This window comes from Mustela lutreola, chromosome 4, assembly GCF_030435805.1.
Source record: "Mustela lutreola isolate mMusLut2 chromosome 4, mMusLut2.pri, whole genome shotgun sequence".
NCBI lineage: Eukaryota > Metazoa > Chordata > Mammalia > Carnivora > Mustelidae > Mustela > Mustela lutreola.
This window is the reverse complement of record NC_081293.1, coordinates 38,974,647-38,995,831: the sequence shown is the minus strand read 5'-3', so window position 1 is coordinate 38,995,831 and position 21,185 is coordinate 38,974,647. Positions and strand designations below refer to the sequence as shown.

The following is a 21,185-nucleotide window of genomic DNA, read 5'->3' as shown; positions in this document are numbered from 1 at the left end:
GCACTGGTACTATTTCCATCATTTGCCTCTGTATCACAGCATAATATACAACCTTCTATTAATTATCTAAATGCTTTTTGTCAAATCATTATTAATTTTGTTCAGTCATGTCATTGGTTTGAAAGAAGTGAATTAAAAAGTATATAAATAACTAAATTTTGGAAATTAAGTGCACATCGCTTATCAGAGGGAAAACTACCAATTCAGTAAAGGATTTTGCAATGAATCATTGTCATCAAAGGTGGAAAATTTATGGAGAAGACAATTATGCAGACCCAACTAAAATGAGACCTTGAGAAATGGATTTCTATTTTGCTAAAATGTGTTGATCAAGTGTGGCTGTCAGAGACACTGATTAACTCTTTGGAAAGCTAGCTTGGCCAGAATGAAGACCAATGTTTTTCTGGACTTCCACACCAAAGTCATATGATTTTTTTATCTTAATTCTTTCTTTCTGCACATTGTCTCCCTCAGAACCCGGTGTACCTGCTTGTTCTGCAGAGTGTAGATGACAGGGTTGAGCAGTGGGGTTACCACCATGTTCACAAGGGCAGCCCCCCCGTTGGAGTCCAGCCTGTTCATTTGCTTTCATTTCACATATATAAACACACAGCTGCAGTACATCGGAGAGAGGACAAGGAGGTGATAGGAGCAGGTGGAGGAAACTTTCTGTTTCTCCTTGGCTGGGGGAAATAGCAGGATTGTGACTACTATGTTGTTGTATGCAGTGGTGGTTATGATAAGGGATGTCAACAGGATAAGGGAAGTGAGAACAAAGGCCAACATTTCAACAGACCTGGTGTCAGAACAGAAGAGAAGAATCAGGGAGCCAATGTCACAGAAAAAGTGGGGAATGACATGGGGACCACAGAAGGATAACTGGGAGACTTTTACTAGCAAACCAGTGATGAGAGGGAAGTCCAAAGCGAAGCAGACAGTTACCAGGAGGAAGCAAGTCTTCAGGTTCATGATGCAGGTAATGCAGAGGATTGCTAACAGCCACGTACTGATCCAGAGACATCACCACTATGATGAGGAATCCTGCTGCTCCCAGAAATACAAAGACCGATGCTTGTAAGAAACAGGCAATAAAGGAAATGGTTTGCTTGCCTGAGAGAAAGATGACAAGCAATTTAGGATTAACAACACTTATGAAACAACACTCAAAGAAGGAGAAAATGCTGAGGAACAAGTACATAGGTGTGTGGAGCCTGGAGTCAGCACAGGTGATGGTGACTATGACCACATTGCCTGCAATGGACACCAGGTATGCCAGCAGGTGCACCTGGAAGGGGACCTTTCCTTTTTGCTGGATGGCAGGAAACCCCTACAAGGTGAATTCTTGGACTGTTGTCCCATTCCCCATTTTCATGGACATCTTTTTCCAGAATCATCAATGCTGGTCTAACCTACAGTAACGACATCAACAAGCACAAAGGTTTCAGAGGAGCAGGATTAAGCTATTTGCTCATGAAGGTGACTAGACCAATAGCTAATTAGTTTAGCCAGCGGATTCTTCAATCAGTAGTACCTGAGCTCAGTACTAGTTCAATACTGAGTTCTAACCCCTGATAGACGGGTCATTTTTAGAAAGGTACTTCACCTTTGTGAACTTCACTTTTACTCTCTAGAATACAGGTGATAGGATCTTTCTGTTCATGTTCTTGTGAGAAGTAAGATAAAGCATGTAACTCACTTGTTATATGATGCCAATGTTTCTTTGTTCCTCAAATTCTAAGTGTAATATTATGATCATTAATATAGTGTAAACAAAGCATCAATAAGTAGAGTTATTGACATTGTCATAGTTAAAATGCATTGTAGTTATTCATTTTTTTTATTAAAAAGTTTTTAAAATATTCTATTTATTTATTTATTTAAGAGCGACAGTGAGAGAGAAAACACAAGATCAGGGAGGGTCAAAGGGTTAAGCAGATGCCCCACTGAGCAAGGAACACAATGGAGGTCTCCATTCCAGGACCGTGGGATCATGACCTGAGCTGAATGTAGACACTTAATCATCTGAGCCACCCAGGTGCCCAACATTTTTTAACAACATTAATTTGTAAGTAAACATAACAATAATATTAGTGATACTGCCCTTGAATATTTAAAAATATGCAACACATTTTGTGGTCCAAGTTTTCATCGTCATCATCATCATATGTTGAAGATTTATGCTTTCAATGCTGGTCACTGAAATTATTAGTTCTATTACTCTTCACAATAACCATGAACCGCTTCTTTTACAGAAGCAGAAACTGAGGCTTAGAGAGTTCCAGAGAGCTTAGGTCACATAGTTGGGACTTTAGGCAGAATGCCAGAATCTGGAGTACCTGCTATTTCCAAATGCAGTAACGGAATGTTTTAAAACAGGAACAAATCTATTGTTGATGTTCTCTCAACCTTAAGTGAAAGATTAGCTTTATTAATCTTAATTGTATCTCTCATTACATCATATCTCTGATGTGTTATTGACCTATGAAATAACATGGTGCTTAGAGAAGATCACTTTTAGAAGAAGCATTTTAAAGAAGAGACTGGAGACCAGAGAAATTGGGGGTTTGCTCAACAACGTGAGGTAAATTGTAAATTTAGGTTTCACTCATCCCTGCCCCAAAGGGTCCTGCTGTCCTGTGATGAAGGTGGGAGTGACAGAAGTTCAGGGAGGCATGCTGGGCACCTGACACTCATGCACTCACTCTTACATCCAAGCTCAGTGAACATTCTTCCTTCCTCAGTCTTCTCAATCAGGATGAGTCCTCTCATCCTGTCTCAGGATGGTGTTTGACTTTAGCATATTAATATAGGCTAAAGGTGGCAGTGTGAAAGTGTCCCTCTCACTAATGCACTGTGGGCAAAGTCCTCTGAAGGTCAGCTCATGAAATCAAACTGCTCACGCCAGTGACACAGCCTGAAGGAGCCTCTCTTTCTGTTCCTGTTGATCAGTGTCCCAGAGACCAGGCATAACCAGAGGTCACCTCATGAGGGGGCAGGGCTGCCTCCTCTTGCAGCTATTGTCTTCCAAAGAACAAGAGTTTGCTGTGGGTTCAGGGGAAAGGAGAGGAGAATGAAACTCAGTTGTCACAGTCTGTTGGCCCAGAGTGGGGTGAATATGCATCCCATGCTGCTGGTGTTCTGAATGACAAAGCCGTGTGTCCATAGCCCAGAGCATTTCACAGCACAAGCCTACATGGTAGCCTGGACCACTGAAACTTCACAAAGGAGCAGACAGACTAAACCAACATTTCACTGCCCTCAATTCTGGGCTAGAGCTGGACTCCCCGACTACTTATGGTTCTGATGAAAGGTTTGGCTCTGCCTCCCTCAGTAGGTAGAAGCCCACTTAACCACACAACTTTCCTCTGACCTCTCCTATGTTGTCACCTCCTATAGTAGCTACTGGGAGCAACAACTTCTAAGTTTCACCCTTGGTGCTGCTGAGACAAATATCCTTCCGCGGCAGTGCTCCATGTTATGCGTGCACCTGCTCCAAGACTTTCTCTTGCACTATGCTCTTCCATTATATTCTCACCTTTCCGTGTGGAGAAGCATCCTTGCTTTACTGTGTCGACACTGAGGTGCTGACAGGAAAGTGTGAAGCCTGTGTGATATTTTTTGTCACAACATTGCATGGTCACCAAGCAGAATGGACCCAGCCAGTGAGCAGAGAGTGCAGGCCCTCAAACCTTATTAGTTGCTGAAGAGATGGGGCAGATAGTAAAGGCATGGCTGGTGCCTGGGCACACCTAATTAATTAGTCAATGTTGAGAACAAGAATTACTGGGGCAACCCTTTATTTACCTTCCCATCTTTGTTGGTGATGCTGACTCCCGGAATCTGCACTGTTCTCTGCCAAAACTTTTGAAGGAAATGATGTGACAATTTCCCAAGGGTTTTCAAAATCCCAAGGTGAATATTGTTACTACTTTGTGGTAGAAGTCCAGACTACAGTTTTCTACTATGATGTATGCCCTGAAGCCAGAGCATAGGTGTTCAAAGAACAGATTTTATGGTGAGAAACAGTGGGATCACACTCTTCCTTTCATGAGGCTTTTGGGAAGATACTGTGAAACGCCACCTTTCTTAGTCAATCATTCTTCATGCTTCTACCAATGTTATGATTCTTTTCATTGCATATTCTCATCTGAAGAATGCTTTCATTGTGCTCCCTTTCTCCTTGAAAAATGAAAGCACACATTTTTTTCTCTTCAAGGAAGAAGTGGATTTTTCTGTAACATTTCTAATCTGGCAGGCCCTCTCTTTTTGAATGTATCTGGGCATGTGGTGTCTAACTCTTGGTTTGGGCTCATGTCATAATCTCAGGGGTAGAGGATTCAAGCCCTGCATCTGGTTCCATGCTCAGTGGGGAGTCTGTTTGAAGATTCTCTTCCTCTGCCCCTCCCCCTAGTGGTGTGCTTTCTCTCTCTCTTCAAAATAAATAAGCAAATCTTTAGAAAAAAAATCTGGGATGTTGGATTCCCAGATTCTTTCTAGATGCAGAATAGGAAGAAGTGTAAGCCTGAGAGTAAAAAAGGTGTATCCATATCAGATTCTGAATTAGATATCTGCTTCTTCTCCTGGGTATCTCAGCTAGACAGTTGCAATAGTGACCCATTTTTCCATGGCCTCTGGTTTCCCATCCCGAGCCAGATAAGGGGACTGAACTCACAAAGTGTATTTGCTGGCAACCCTGGGGCATCTGGTAGCTGTTTGGAAATTTGTTCTGCCTGAATCTGCCCTCATCATAATTGGTCTTACAAGGTCAAGGCAACTAGTATAGAAACTTTCATGAGTATTCATATGAATCTCACTTTCCCCAAACCAGACAAAATCATTTTTATAACATCTGTCCTTCTATGTACTTCTACGTTCCCTCCAGGCTAAGCTTGGACCCCATGGTTATTTTCTCAGTTAGAAGTGAAGGAAAATAAAGAATAATGGGAAAAGAGTTACAGAAGCTAGGACAAAGTGAGACTATATATTTTAATGCTAAGGTAAAGTCTTATTTATATGGGATTTTAATTTCATTTAGTGCCAGCTTCATGGTGCAGAAATACCTATCACATCTTAGCAAGTCCCAATGCCAACATGATGGTGGGAAGGTAGGAGGAGAGAGTCTGGTATGTAGTTTGATGGAAAGGCTTACAAAGTGGATAGTCAAAGAAATGGGCTGAACTAACTCTACGTTGCATCTAGCATCAGATGTGGTAAACTGTTTCGAATTGTCCTTAGTTTAGTTTCTCTTTTCTGAGTAGAGTCTTCATGACTGTCCAACACCCAGCATTTCTTTATGTTTTAAATGATAACCTTGAGATCTCTTTTATCTTGACTATTTTTCAGCATTCCTTGTGCTTTGAGTGTTTATCCAGTTAGAGTAAGTGAAGGATTATTGTTTAAGGTTGCATTTGTGTTATCAAACCATGGAGGGATAAAGCAAATATCAGTTTGTGGATTCTCCTCTGCAAGATATTGTTATGTTTGCCATTCTGTCCCTCAGCCACTCTTGAAAAATCAGGCTACACCTGTACCCAGGATGTAGATAGTAGGGATATTTTGGCTTATAGTATATCTGATTAATATGGTCTATTCCTAGAATGCCTCCAATTTCTAATATTGTATCTCTAAGGAAGAAGGCTAAGTTAAGGCCTGAGGAAAGGTAAATCCTTTCAGAGATCACAAGTGTCCTAAATATCATCTATGATATTGTGGGAGCAGGTGTAGGGAATGCTAATTTGAAGAGGAAGTGGGGGATGGAGAGAAGCATTCAGGCATTGGGTGGAGCTGTTGGGTAACTAATCATACTTTGAGAACCACTGTCCCTCATGGAATTTCCATAAAAGTAAGGCAACAATGGCAGTAGAGATCCAGAACAAAATCAGTTTTGATCTAGAAGTTCACTAATATCACACCAATACCCATCCGTCCATGGGAGGAAATGCATGGTAGTGTTAGTAGTTTCCAAATTGGGATGAGGAGGGGAAGCTGAAGGCATAGGGTAATTTATTTTATTTGGGTGTCTTTGTATCCTTTTTATTCTTGCATTGAAAAAAGAAACTTTTTCCATTTTAATATATTTGTATACATATATATATATTCACACACATACACACACATATATAATATAATATATGTAAGGTGTGATATATATCACATCTTATATATTGACCCATTGATGTATGGTTGAGCTGTTTCCATAGTTTGGATATTGTAGATAATACTGCATGTAACATTAGAATTAGAGGTTTTGTATTCTTTTAGTAGATACTTAGTAGGAAATTGCTGTTTTTTTCAGTTTTTGAGGAAATTCCATACTGTTTTCCAGAGTGGCTGAACCATTTTGCATTCCTGAAACAGTGTAAGAAGGTTCCATTTTCTCCACTTCCTCACCAATACCTGTTGTTTCCTGTGTTTTTGATTTTAGCTATTGTTACTGCCATGAGGGGATATGCATTGTAGTTTTGACTTTTATTTGATAATGAGGGATGTTGAACATCTTTTCATGTGTCTCTTGGTCATCTGTGTGTCTTCTTTGGAGAAATGGCTATTCATGTTTTCTGCCCTTTCTTTAATTGGATTTTTCATTTTTTGAGTGTTGAGTGTTATGTTTTATATGTTTTGGATACTAACCCATTATCTTACATATGACCATATAGTTGTGGGTTCATTTCTGGATTTTCTATTCATCTATGTGTTCCATTCATCTATGTGTTTGTTTTTGTGTCATTACCATACTGCTTTGATCACTATAGTTTTGTAGTATAACTTGAAGTCTGGAATTGTGGTGCCTCCAGCTTTGCTTTTCTTTTTTATGGCTGCTTTGGCTATTTGGGACCTTTTGTGATTCCATACCTCTTTTAGGATAGTTTGTTCTAGCTCTGAAAAAATACTGTTGGTGTTTCAGTAGGTATTGCATTAAGTGTGTAGATTGCTTTGGGTAATACAGACATTTTAACAGCATTTGTTCTTCCAATCTTGGAGCATGGAATGTCTTTTCATTAATTTATGTCATCCTAAATTTTTTCATCAGTATTATATAGTTTTAAGAGTATAGGTCTTTAACCTCTGTGGTTAGGTTTACTCCTAGGCATGCTGTTGTTTTTTGGTGCAGTTGAAAATAGATTGATTCCTTCGTTTCACTTTCTGTTGCTTCATTATTGGTGTATAGAGATGCAACAGATTTCTGTACATTGATTTGTATCCTGTGACTATGAATTTGTGTATCAGTTCTATCAATTTTTTGGTGGGGTCATTCCTGTTTTCTGTATAGAGTATCAAGTCATATGCAAATAATCAAAGTTTGACCTCTTCCTTGCGAATTTGGAAAACTTTTGTTTCTTTTAGTCATATGAGTTCTGTGACTAGGACTTCCAGTACTATGTTAAATAATAGTTGTGAGTGTGCACATCCCTCTCTTGTACCTGACCATAGAGGCAAGCTCTCTTTTTTCCCAATGAGGATGATAATAACTGTGTGTTTTTCATATATGGCCTTTATTAAATAGGGGTATGATCCCTCTAAACTCACTTTGTCACTTTGTTGAGGATTTTTGTCAGGAATGGATGCTCTAACTTGTCCAATGATTTTTCTGCATCTATTGAAAGGATCATATGGTTCTTATCCCTTTCTTAATTAATATGTTGTATCACATTGACTGATTTGTGGATATTGAACCACACTTGCAACCCAGGAATAAATCCCACTTGATCATGGTGAGTGATTCTAATGTATTGTTAGATTTGGTTTGTTATTACATTTTTACATCCATGTTCATCAGGCATATTGGCCTATAGTTTTCTAATCTTAATTATTTCCCTCATTCTGGTGACTTTAGGCTTTGTTTTTTTTTTTTTTTTTTAGTTCCTTTAGGTTTACATGTACGTTATTTGAGATTTTCTTGCTTCATATGTTGGGCCTCTATTCCTATATCTTCTCTCTTAGGACCACTTTGGTTGAGTCCCAAAGTTTTTGGACCATTGTGTTTTCATTTGCATTAGTTTTCATGCATTTCTTCTTTGATTTACTAGTTGACCCACTCATTTTTTCGTAGCATATTGTTTAACCTTCCTGTATATTTGGTGTTTCCAAATTTTTTCTTGTGTTTGACTTCCAGGTTCATAGTAGTGTGCTCAGGAGAAATGCATGGTTGATCTCAAACTTTTTGTATTTTTTGAGGCCTTGTTTGTGACACAACATGTGATCTATTCTTGAGAATGTGTCATGTACACTTGGAAAGAATGTGTATTCTGGTATTTTAGGATGGAATGATCTGAATGTGTCTGTTAAGTCCATCTGGTCCAGTGTGTCATTCAAAGCCACCGTTTCCTTGTTGACTGTCTGTTTAGATGATCTGTCAATTGCTGTAAGTCGGGTGTTAGAGCCCCCTACTATTATTGTATTATCAGTGAGTTCCATTATGTTTGTTACTAATTATTTTTTATATTTTAACCCAGTATATCATATATTTGGGTGCTCCCATGTTGGGTGCATATTAAATATTAAATATTTAATATTTATAGTTGTTAGATCTTGTTTTTGGATTATCCTTTTGTTATTGTATAGTGTCCTTCTTAATCTCTTGATCCAGGCTTTGTTTTTAAAGTCTAGTTTGTCCAACAAAAGTATTGTTGCTTCACTTTTTTTGGTGTTGATATGCATGCAAAATGTTTCTCCATCCCCTCACTTTCAATCTGCAGATGTGTTTAGGTCTAAAAGCGGTCTCTTGTAGGCAGCAGATCGATGAGTCTTGCTCTTTTTTTTTTCCATTCTGACCCTATGCCTTTTGATTGGAGCATTTAGTTGATTTACATTCTGAATAATAAAAGATAGATATGTATTTAATGACATTTAATTACTTGTTATCATTGTTTCTGGAGATTTTTTTTTTAATATGGCTGTTATTTGTTCTATTTTTTTTTAATTTTTTATTTTTTATAAACATATATTTTTATCCCCAGGGGTACAGGTCTGTGAATCACCAGGTTTACATACTTCACAGAACTCACCAAAGCCCATACCCTCCCCAATGTCCATAATCCCACCCCCTTCTTCCAACCTCCCTCCCCCCAGCAACCCTCAGTTTGTTTTGTGAGATTAAGAGTCACTTATGGTTTGTCTCCCTCCCAATTCCATCTTGTTTCATTGATTCTTCTTCTACCCACTTAAGCCCCCATGTTGCATCACCACTTCCTCATATCAGGGAGATCATATGATAGTTGTCTTTCTCCGCTTGACTTATTTCGCTAAGCATGGTACGCTCTAGTTCCATCCATGTTGTCGCAAATGGTAAGATTTCATTTCTTTTGGTGGCTGCATAGTATTCCATTGTGTATATATACCACATCTTCTTGATCCATTCATCTGTTGATGGACATCTAGGTTCTTTCCATAGTTTGGCGATTGTGGACATTGCTGCTATAAACACTTGGGTGCACGTGCCCCTTTGGATCACTACGTTTGTATCTTTAGGGTAAATACCCAGTAATGCAATTGCTGGGTCATAGGGCAGTTCTATTTTCAACATTTTGAGGAACCTCCATGCTGTTTTCCAGAGTGGTTGCACCAGCTTGCATTCCCACCAACAGTGTAGGGGGGTTCCCCTTTCTCCACATCCTCGCCAGCATCTGTCATTTCCTGACTTGTTGAATTTAGCCATTCTGACTGGTTTCACTGTGGGTTTTTCATATATGGCTTTTATGATGTTGAGGTACGTTCCCTCTAACCTATGGTGTTCAGGGGTTTTAGCATGAATGGGGGTTATACTTTGTCAAACGCTTTTTCTACATCTATTGTAAGGTTCATATGGCTCTTATCCTTTCTTTTATTAATGTGGTGTATCATGTTGATTGATTTTTGAATATTGAACCACTCTTGAGCCCAAGAATCACTGCCCCTTCATCATGGTGAATGATTCATGGTGAGTGTACTCTTGGATTTGGTTTGTTACTATTTTATTGAGAACTTTTGTGTCCATGTTCATCATGAATTTTGGCCTGTAGTTCTCTTTTATTGGGGTCTTTGTCTGGTTTTGGTGTTAGGGTAATGCTGTCCTCATGGAATGAATCTGAAAACTTTCCTTATATTTTTGGGAACAGTTTCAGAAGAATAAGTATTACCTCTTCTTTAAATGTTTGGTAGAATTTGTCTGTGAATCCATCTGGCCTTGGACTTTTGTTTGATGAGAAATTTTTTATTCCTGATTCTATTTCTTTGCTGGTTATCAGTCTGTTCAAGTTTTCTATTTCTTTTATTTCAATTTTGGTAGTTTCTATGTTTCTAGACAATTTTCCTTTTCTTCCAGGTTTTCTAATTTTTTGGCAAATAGTTATTCATAATATTCTCTTACAATTGTTTGTATTTCTGTGGTATTGGTTGTTATTTTTCCTCTCTCATTTTTTTGGTTTTATGTATTTGGGTCCTTTCTCTATTCATTTTGATAAGTGTGGCTAGAGTTTTCAATTTAGTAATTTTTTCAAAGAATCAGCTCCTGGTTTCATTTTTTTGTTCTATTGTTTATTTTTAGTTTCTATATCATTTTTTTTGCTCTAATTTTTATCATTTTCTTCTTTCTATTGACTTTAGGGTTTATTTATTTTCTTCTTCTAACTTCTATAGGCATAACATTAGGTTATTTATTTGAGCGTTTTCTTGCTTCTTCAGGTAGGCCTGTTTTCCTGTATCCTTCCCTCTTGAGACTGCTTTTGCATGGAGCACTGGATGTGGTGCAGAAACAATGAATTCTGGAACACTGAAAAGAAAAAAAAAAAAGACTGCCTTCGCTGCATCCCAAAGGTGTTTTTTTTTTTTTTTAATTTTTAAAAGTTTATTTTATTCTTTCAGTGTTCCAAGATTGTTTATGCACCACAACCAGTGCTCCATGCAATAAGTGTGCTCCTTAATACCCACTACCAGGCTCATCCATCCCCCTACAACCCTCCCTTCCAAAACCCTCAGTCTGTTTCTCAGTTCACAGTCTTTCTTCATTTCCCACTCTGATTTCCCTGAATTCAGTTTTCCTTTCCTTCTCCTAATGTCCTCCATGTTCTGATGTAGTGTTCAGTGATTCATTAGTTGCATATAACACCCAGTGTTCATCACAACCTGTGCCCTTTTAAAAAAAAAAAAAATCTGATCTTGCTTTTCTCCCTAAGACTGTTGGAATTCTTTTCCTGCTTTAGGTCTTAAAATTTCTAGGGACATCATCACCATCATCACCATCATCATCATTATCCTCATCACTGTAAATATGTAGATCGCACATCTAAATCCATACCAGAAATTGCATTATTTATATTAATTTATTGAATCTTAATCTTATTTCACAGATGAGAAAACAAAGGTGCAGTTTTACTTTTTACTTTTTTTTGATGGTAGAGATCATTTGCTTATTTCATGGGAACAAATTATGAAGAATTTAAGTAGCATATGGTGCATGAGAGGCAAATTTTATAACTCCTAGCTGCTCACTAAATGTTTATAATTTACCATGTTGTCAATAGCTGAGTGGTCGAAGATTCTGCACTGAGAATCATTCACCCAAAGCCTAAATGCCTCAACCTACTTTCTCTTAATATCAAAAGTTGCAACAGAAGTTGATAGATGGGATTCTATGGTCTTTTGCAGAAGAGGTATTTTTATTTATTTTTTAGTCTGGAAAGATTTTAAGATTTCTTTATATTTGGTGTTTGTAGGTTGTATCATGCATGTCTAGATACCAACATTTTAATTTTTAAGCTGTTCATACAAGCAATTTGGAATTTGTCTTGACCATTTATGTAATAATTTATTCCCCTATTTTTTCCCTCTGTTCTATGCCAAAATCCCTAATAGACAGAATTTGGATATTTTGGGCCAAATTGCTTTCCCTATAATTTTTCTATCTCTTTTTCTGTCTGTATTATACTTCCTAAAATGTCTCCATTTACTTATTTGTCAACAATCCTGATGATTCTTTTTTTCAGCTGCTGCACTTTTAATTTATAAAAAGCTTTTTCTTTTGTTAGTTGTTGACCTCAACACTTAGCAGTGTTTTAAGGATGCAATATTATCTTGGAGCAATGTGTGATGAATTTTGTTTTTCATTTTCTTTTTTATGGGTTTGGAGGGAAGAGGTAGCAGCAGTTGTTTCCACCCTGCTCTACCTTACCTTCTAGATCACAGCCGATGGCACTTTGGTAACTACATTTTAGAGACTCCTTGCCAGCAGGATCCAGATTGAATCCCACTAGTGAAAAGCATAGTGTGATGCTGGAATGTAGAAGGAAGAAGAGCCATTATTGTTCCTTTAAAAGTGGTGGTTGCATGGGCTACAAAGAAAATGGTATCAAGGAATTGAAGGTTGGAGAACACAGTGTGGTTGTGGAAAACATTTAATAAAACTGCAGACTCCAGTTACTCTTAAAACTACTCACATCCCCCACTGAAGCCATAATGACCTTACTAATGGAAATCTGACCTAGCTTACCAGGGTTTCAACCCTAATGAATCCCCTGTTGCCCTCAGATAAGCTAAAATCATCACCCACAAGTCTTCCTATTTTGGTTCCTGAATGTCTATCTATTTCCACTCAGCTACTGAAAAACTTTCTTCCTGCATGTGGCATTTGATATCACTGATAATTTAGACTCTGCCTATGCCTTCAGCTCATCTTGTTCTATTTCTTTTCCATCTCACCATCCCTATAAGCATATGGAAACATGATTTTATAGCGACATGCTTCACAAATGCTATTGTCTCCCTTGAAATACCCTCCATTTTCATTATTAAAATAGAAAAATTCTTGTGTCTTCTAATACACAACACTTCTTGTGTCTTCCTTCTGTTCAACAGATGACTTTAATTTGCCATGGTATCCCATAATAAAGACTAAACTTAGCCAAGACACAATGACAAGGTGATCATTGCCTTAGTATGTCCCTGATCTGATGGATCTAAACATATACAAAATGAAAGTTTGGTGATAGTGTATGTGTAGTCATGTGCTATTGATAAATGCTTTTATGCTTCAAAAAATATACATTGGTATTCATTTATTTTTAAAATTAATTATTTTTATTAACATATAATGTATTATTTGCTCCAGGGGTACAGGTCTGTGAATCATCAGGCTTACACATTTCACAGCACTCACCATATCACATACCCTCCCCAATGTCCATAATACCATTTGTTTTTACCATTACCTGGCCCTACAACTGCTTTGAAGCTATAATCCAGGTATACAATGGGAATCAGATATTAGATATTTGAGCTCAATGAAATCATTCCCACTATTCTTCCTTCTGGTAGTTCCATAACTCTACATGTGAGATGGGTTTGAATCTGTCTTGTTTTTGAAGAACTTATCAAGAAAGATCTACTTAACAGAGAGAGCAAAGAGTAGCTTTTAGCTCTCTGCTAAACCAAGTGTTTAACAATCAAAATAACCTTTTGATTTTCTTCAAACCATATAGAGTATCTTTTCTCATTCTGTAGGTTGCCCTTTTGTTTTGTTGACTGTTTCTTTTGCTGTGCAGAAGCTTTTTATATTGATGAAGTCCCAAAAGTTTCTCTCGCTTTTGTTTCCTTTGCCTTTGGAGACATGTCTTGAAAGGAGTTGCTGTGGCCCATGTCAGAGAAGTTACTGCCTATGTCCCCCCCTCCACCCTCCCAGGATCCTGATAGATTCCTGCCTCACATTGAGGTCTTTTATCTATTTTGAGTTTATCTTTGTGTATGGTGTGAGAGAATGGTTGAGTTTCATTCTTCTATGTATAGCTGTCCAATTTTCCCAGCATCATTTATTGAAGAGACTTTTTTCCACTGTATAATTTTTTCCTGCTTTGTTGAAGATTATTTAACCATAGACTTGTGGGTACATATCTGTACTCTGGACTCTGTTCCACTGGTCTATGTGTCTGTTTTTGTGCCAGTACCATGCTGTCTTGATGATCACAGCTTTGTAGTAAAGCTTGAAATCAGGGCTGATATCTAAGATCTATAAACAACTTCACAAAGTCAACACACACAAAAAAGATAACATCAAAAAATGGGCAGAAGACATGAACAGACACTTCTCCAAAGAAGACATGCAAATGGCTAACAGACAAATGAAAAAATGTTCATCATCACTACCCATCAGGGAGATTCAAATCACAATCACATTGAGATACTACCTTACACCAGTTAGAATGGCCAAAATTAACAAGACAGTAAACAATAAGTGTTGGAGAAGATGTGGAGAAAGGGGAACCCTCTTACACTGTTGGTGGGAATGCAAGTTGGTGCAGCCACTTTGGAAAACAGTGTGGAAATTCCTTAAGAAATTAAAAATAGAGCTACCCTAAGACCCTGCAATTGCACTACTGGGTATTTACTCCAAAGATACAGATTTAGTGAGAAGAAGGGCCATCTGTACCCCAGTGTTCATAGAAGCAATGACCACAATTGCCAAACTGTGGAAAGAGACAAGATTCCCTTCAATAGATGAATGGGTAAAAAAGATACAGCCCATATATACAAGGCAGTATTATGCCTCCATCAGAAAGGATGAATGCTCAGCTTTTGTGTCAGCATGGACACGACTGGAGGAGATTATGCTGAGTGAAATTAAGTCAAGCAGAGAAAGTCAATTATTATATGGTTTCACTTACTTGTGGAGCATAAGGAATAACATGGAGGACATTAGGAAAAGGAAAGGAAAAGTAAATTGGGAGAAACCAGAGGGAGAGACTGTGGACTCTGAGAAACAAACTGAGGGTTTTGGAGGGGAGGGAGATTAGGGGGTTGGTTGAGCCTGGTGGTGGGTATTAAGGAGGGTATGTATTGCACAGAGTACTGGGTGTGGTTCATAAGCAATGAATCTTGGAACACTGAAAAAATTAAATTAAATTAAATTTTAAAAAACATAAGGAGACAAAAACCCACAAACTATTAAAAAAATGGAAGAAGAAACTGAATAGACACTGTTCCAAAGAGGATAAACAATTGGCCCACAGGTACATGAAAAGATGCTCACCATCACTAATGGAAATGCAAACGTCACTAAAGGAAAAATACAAGTAAGACCACAATCAGATATCACTTCACATTTCTTAGATAGCTTTTACCAAAATGTCCCACAAAGGATAAGAAGAGTTAGGAAGGATGTGAAGAAAAAGGGACACTTATACACTGTTGATGAAAATGTAAATTGGTGAACTTCTCTGGTAAACAATATAGTATTTTCTGTAACATTTCAAAATAGAATTACCATTTGATTCAGCAATCCCACCTCTGGGTATATAGCCAAAGAAATTGAAAGATGGACCTCAAAGAGATATCTGTACTCCGTGTTCACTGTAGCAGGTTTCACAATTGCTACAATGTGCAAATAACCTTAAAGTCCACATAATGAAGAATGGATAAATAAAACGCAGTATATCTACATTATGGAATATCATTCAGCCTTTTCAAAGAGGATCTTGCCACTTGCAATCACATGAATATATGTGGAGGACACTATTCTAAGGAAAACTGCTGGCAACAGAAAGACAAACATGATTCTTTGCACTAGGCATAGAGGGAATCAAGAAACATGCATTGATACTATTTCCATCCTTTCCTTCAGATACAGTCTTGTATCATTTTAATTATCTAAATGCCTTTTGGTAACTCATTATAAACTCTGTTGGACCATGTTTATGGCAATAGAGAAGTGAAACAGAAAGTGTATAAATTTACCAGCTTTTGGAAGTTTGAAGTACATAGTTTTTATCAGAGGGAAGAATAAAAATTCAGTAAAGGATATTGTGATTAATTGACATCAACATGTGGAATATTTAGGGAGAAGATAGTTATGCACATCAATGTAAAATGTGGCTTGTAAAACAGAGTTCCATCTTGCTAGGGGTGTGCAGAGTTCAACTGAGGTAGACCAGAGACAATGCACAAGAACTCTGTAGATTGCTAAATTGGCCAGATTGGAGACAAATGGTTTTCTGAAGCCTTCCACTCCAAGGCCATGTCATTTTTTTTCCATCTTTATCTTTTCATTTTGCACATAGCTTCTCTCAGAGCCCAGTGGACCTGCTTGTTCCACAGAGTATAGATGACAGGGTTCAGCAGTGGGGTCACCACTGTGTTCACAAGGGCTGCCTCTCTGTTGGAGTCCAACCTGTTCTTTTGCCTTGGTTTCACATATATAAAGAACTACTTCCATATGTCAGAGAGAGGACTATGAGGTGATAGGAACAGGGGGAGAAAGCCTTCTTTTTCTCATTGGCAGATGGGAGTTGTACAATTGTGACTACTATATTGCTGTATGACACGGTGGTTATAATAAGGGATGTCAAAAGGATAAACAAAGCAAGGACAAAAGCCAACATTTCAACAGACCTGGTGTCAGAACAGGAGAGAAGAATCAGGGGCCAATGTTACAGAAGAAGCGGGGGATGACATGGAGGCCACAGAAAGATAACTGGGAAACCATTACTACTGGACCAGTGATGAGAGGGAAGGCCAAAGCCAAACAGACAGTGACCAGGAGGAAGCAAGTCTTCAGGTGCATGATGGTCGGGTAATGCAGAGGCTTGCAAATTGCCACATACCGATCCAGAGACATTATTGCTTTGAGGAGGAATCCGCTGCTCCCAGAAATAAAAAGACAAATGCTTGTATGAAACAGGCAATAAAGGAAATGGTTTGCTTGTCTGAGAGAAAAATGACCAGCAACTTAGGAATAACAGCACTTATGAAACAACACCCAAAGAAGGAGAAAATGCTGAGGAACAAGTATATAGGTGTATGGAGCCAGAAGTCAGCACAGGTGATGTTGACTATGACCGCATTGCCTGCAATGGAGGCCAGGTATGCCAGCAGGTGCACCAGGAAGAGGACCTTTTCTAGGTGCTGGATGGCAGGAAGCCCCTCCAAGGTGAATTCTTGGACAGTTGTCCCATTCCCCATTTCCATGGACATCTCCTTCTACAGCAGCATCCCTGCCAGTCTTATCCTTCAATAAAGACATCAAGGAGAACAAATGTTTTGGAGGAGCATATGGAAGTTATCTGCCTATCCAAAAAGGTGACTAGGCTGATATCAAAGAGGTTTAGGGAGTTGGTCCTTGAATCAGAAGAGCCTGAGTTCAATACTAGTTCAATACTGAGTTCTAACTCCTGAGGGATGTGTTTCCTTTGGAAAGGAAACCTTTGTGAACCTTTGTTAACCTTTGTGAACTTCTATTTCAGCCTCTTAGAGTGAAGATGATAGGAAGGACCTCTTCATGTTCTTGTAAGAATTAATTAAGATAAAGCATGCAACTCACTTGGCATATGATGTTAATGTTTCCTATATGTCCCTCAAAGTCTAATTGTAATGTTATGGTCATTAATATAATGCTTCAATAGAGCATCACTAGTAGGCAGGGGTTGGGATTTTTGTAATCATACTACATTTTATTGTTTTTAATAATATCATTAATTTGTAAGTAAGTATAACAGTGATGTTGGTAATATTCTGTTTGAATATCTACTTTAATAATGTGACACATTTTATAGTCCAAGATGTCAGCATCAGCATCATATGGTGTATGGTGATCACTGATACTAAGTATTTCAATTTTTCTTCAAAATAACCATGAGCTCCTTCTTCTCAGAAGCAGAAACTGAGGCTTAGAGAGTTCCAGAGTGCTTAGGTCACAGAGTTGGTTCTTGAGCTAGATCTGCTGGATTGTAGAGCCCCTCCTGTTTTTAACTACAGTGTTAAAATATTTTAAAAGGGAAACAAATGTATTGCTCCAGAACTCTATGGAAAGCGCTCAGGGAACAAAAGCTCCTGAAAGCAAACCCTAGCGGATTACTCACCCCAGCCCTTGGTAAGGCGGTGCAATTCCGCCTGGGGCAAAGACACTTGAGAATCACTACACCAGGCCCCTACCCCAGAAGATCAACAAGAAATCCAGCCGAGACCAAGTTCACCTACAAAGGAGTGCGGTTTCAATACCAAGGAGAGCAGCAGAATTCCAGAGGAGGAGAAAGCAAAGCACGGAACTCATGGCTTTTTCCCTGTGATTTTTTATTAGTCTTGCAGTTAATTTTATTTTTTTCTTTTTCATTTTTTGTTTTTTTTTCTCGCCTTCTGGTAAAATTTTTTTTAACTTTTACCTTTTTCTTTTTTAACGTTTTTTAACTAGTTTATCTATTATATATATTTTTTCTTTTTTATATTTTTCTTATTTGTTTTCTTTTTAAAATTCTTTTCTTTTCTTTTTTTTCCTTTTTTTTTTTTCCTCTTTCTTCCTTTTTGAACCTCTTTTTATCCCCATTCCCCCGTTCACGATTTGGGATCTCTTCTAATTTGGTTAAAGCATATTTTCCTGGGGTTGTTGCCACCCTTTTAGTATTTTCCTTGCTCCTTCATATACTCTTGCCTGGACAAAATGACAAGACGGAAAAAATCAACACAAAAAAAAGAACAAGAGGCAGTACCAAAGGCTAGGGACCTAATCAATACAGACATTGGTAATATGTCAGATCTAGAGTTCAGAATGAAGATTCTCAAGGTTCTAGCCGGGCTCGAAAAAGGCATGGAAGATATTAGAGAAAATCTCTCGAGATATAAAAGCCCTTTCTGGAGAAATAAAAGAACTAAAATCTAATCAAGTTGAAATCAAAAAAGCTATTAATGAGGTGCAATCGAAAATGGAGGCTCTCACTGCTAGGATAAATGAGGCAGAAGAAAGAATTAGTGATATAGAAGACCAAATGACAGAGAATAAAGAAGCTGAGCAAAAGAGGGACAAACAGCTACTGGACCACGAGGGGAGAATTCGAGAGATAAGTGACACCATAAGACGAAACAACATTAGAATAATTGGGATTCCAGAAGAAGAAGAAAGAGAGAGGGGAGCAGAAGGTATACTGGAGAGAATTAGTGCGGAGAATTTCCCCAATATGGCAAAGGGAACGAGCATCAAACTTCAGGAGGTTCAGAGAATGCCCCTCAAAATCAATAAGAATAGGCCCACACCCCGTCACCTAATAGTAAAATTTACAAGTCTCAGTGACAAAGAGAAAATCCTGAAAGCAGCCCGGGAAAAGAAGTCTCTAACATACAATGGTAAAAATATTAGATTGGCAGCTGACTTATCCACAGAGACCTGGCAGGCCAGAAAGAGTTGGCATGATATTTTCAGAGCACTAAATGAGAAAAACATGTAGCCAAGAATACTATATCCAGCTAGGCTATCATTGAAAATAGAAGGAGAGATTAAAAGCTTCCAGGACAAACAAAAACTGAAAGAATTTGCAAACACCAAACCAGCTCTACAGGAAATCTTGAAAGGGGTCCTCTAAGCAAAGAGAGAGCCTACAATTGGTAGATTAGAAAGGAACAGAGACCATATACAGTAACAGTCACCTTACAGGCAATACAATGGCACTCAATTCATATCTCTCAATAGTTACCCTGAATGTTAATAGGCTAAATGCCCCTGTCAAAAGACACAGGGTATCAGAATGGATAAAAAAACAAAACCCATCTATATGTTGCCTCCAAGAAACTCATTTTAAGCCCGAAGACACCTCCAGATTTAAAGTGAGGGGGTGGAAAAGAATTTACCATGTAATGGACATCAGAAGAAAGGAGGAGTGGCAATCCTTATATCAGATCAATTAGATTTTAAGCCAAAGACTATAATAAGAGATGAGGAAGGACACTATATCATACTCAAAGGGTCCTTCCAACAAGAAGATTTAACAATTTTAAATATCTATGCGCCCAACGTGGGAGCAGCCAACTGTATAAACCAATTAATAACAAAATCAAAGAAACACATCAACAATAATTCAAAAACAGTAGGGGACTTTAACACTCCCCTCACTGAAATGGACAGATCATCCAAGCAAAAGATCAGCAAGGAAATAAAGGCCTTAAACGACACACTGGACCAGTAGGACATCACAGATATATTCAGAACATTTCATCCCAAAGCAACAGAATACACATTCTTCTCTAGTGCACATGGAACATTCTCCAGAATAGATCACATCCTCGGTCCTAAGTCAGGACTCAATCGGTATCAAAAGATTGGGATCATTCCCTGCATATTTTCAGACCACAATGCTCTAAAGCTAGAACTCAACCACAAAAGGAAGTTTGAAAAGAACCCAAATACATGGAGACTAAACAGCATCCTTCTAAAGAATGAATGGGCCAACCGGGAAATTAAAGAAGAATTGAAAAAAATCATGGAAACAAATGATAATGAAAATACAACGGTTCAAACTCTGTGGGACACAACAAAGGCAGTCCTGAGAGGAAAATATATAGCGGTACAAGCCTTTCTCACGAAACAAGAAAGGTCTCCGGTACACAACCTAACCCTACACCTAAAGGAGCTGGAGAAAGAACAAGAAAGAAACCCTAAGCCAAGCAGGAGAAGAGAAATCATAAAGATCAGAGCAGAAATCAATGAAATAGAAACCAAAAAGACAATAGAGCAAATCAACGAAACTAGGAGCTGGTTCTTTGAAAGAATTAATAAAATTGATAACCCCCTGGCCAGACTTATCAAAAAGAAAAGAGAAAGGACCCAAATAAATAAAATCATGAATGAAAGAGGAGAGATCACAACTAACACCAAAGAAATACAAACTATTATAAGAACATACTATGAACAACTGTACGCCAACAAATTTGACAATCTGGAAGAAATGGATGCATTCCTAGAAACATATAAATTACCACAACTGAACCAGGAAGAAATAGAAAGCCTGAACAGACCCATAACCAGTAAGGAGATTGAAACAGTCATTAATAATCTCCAAACAAACAAAAGCCCAGGGCCAGACGGCTTCCTGGGGTAATTCTACCAAACATTTAAAGAAGAACTAATTCCTATTCTCCTGAAACTGTTCCAAAAAAATAGAAATGGAAGGAAAACTTCCAAACTCATTTTATGAGGCCAGCATCACCTTGATCCCAAAACCAGACAAGGATCCCATCAAAAAAGAGAGTTATAGACCAATATCCTTGATGAACACAGATGCGAAAATACTCAACAAAATACTAGCCAATAGGATTCAACAGTACATTAAAAGGATTATTCACCACGACCAAGTGGGATTTATTCCAGGGCTGCAAGGTTGGTTCAACATCCGCAAATCAGTCAATGTGATACAACACATCAATAAAAGAAAGAACAAGAACTATATGATACTCTCAATAGA

At 38.1% G+C, this 21,185-nt stretch overlaps 2 pseudogenes; both read right to left on the bottom strand.

Moving 5' to 3' along the window:
* Window positions 1–435: 435 nt before the first annotated feature.
* LOC131830101 (olfactory receptor 6E1-like) lies at window positions 436–1,372 on the bottom strand (annotated as a pseudogene).
* A 14,627-nt stretch (window positions 1,373–15,999) lies between these two features.
* On the bottom strand, window positions 16,000–16,923 carry LOC131830100 (olfactory receptor 6C74-like; annotated as a pseudogene).
* Window positions 16,924–21,185: the final 4,262 nt, after the last annotated feature.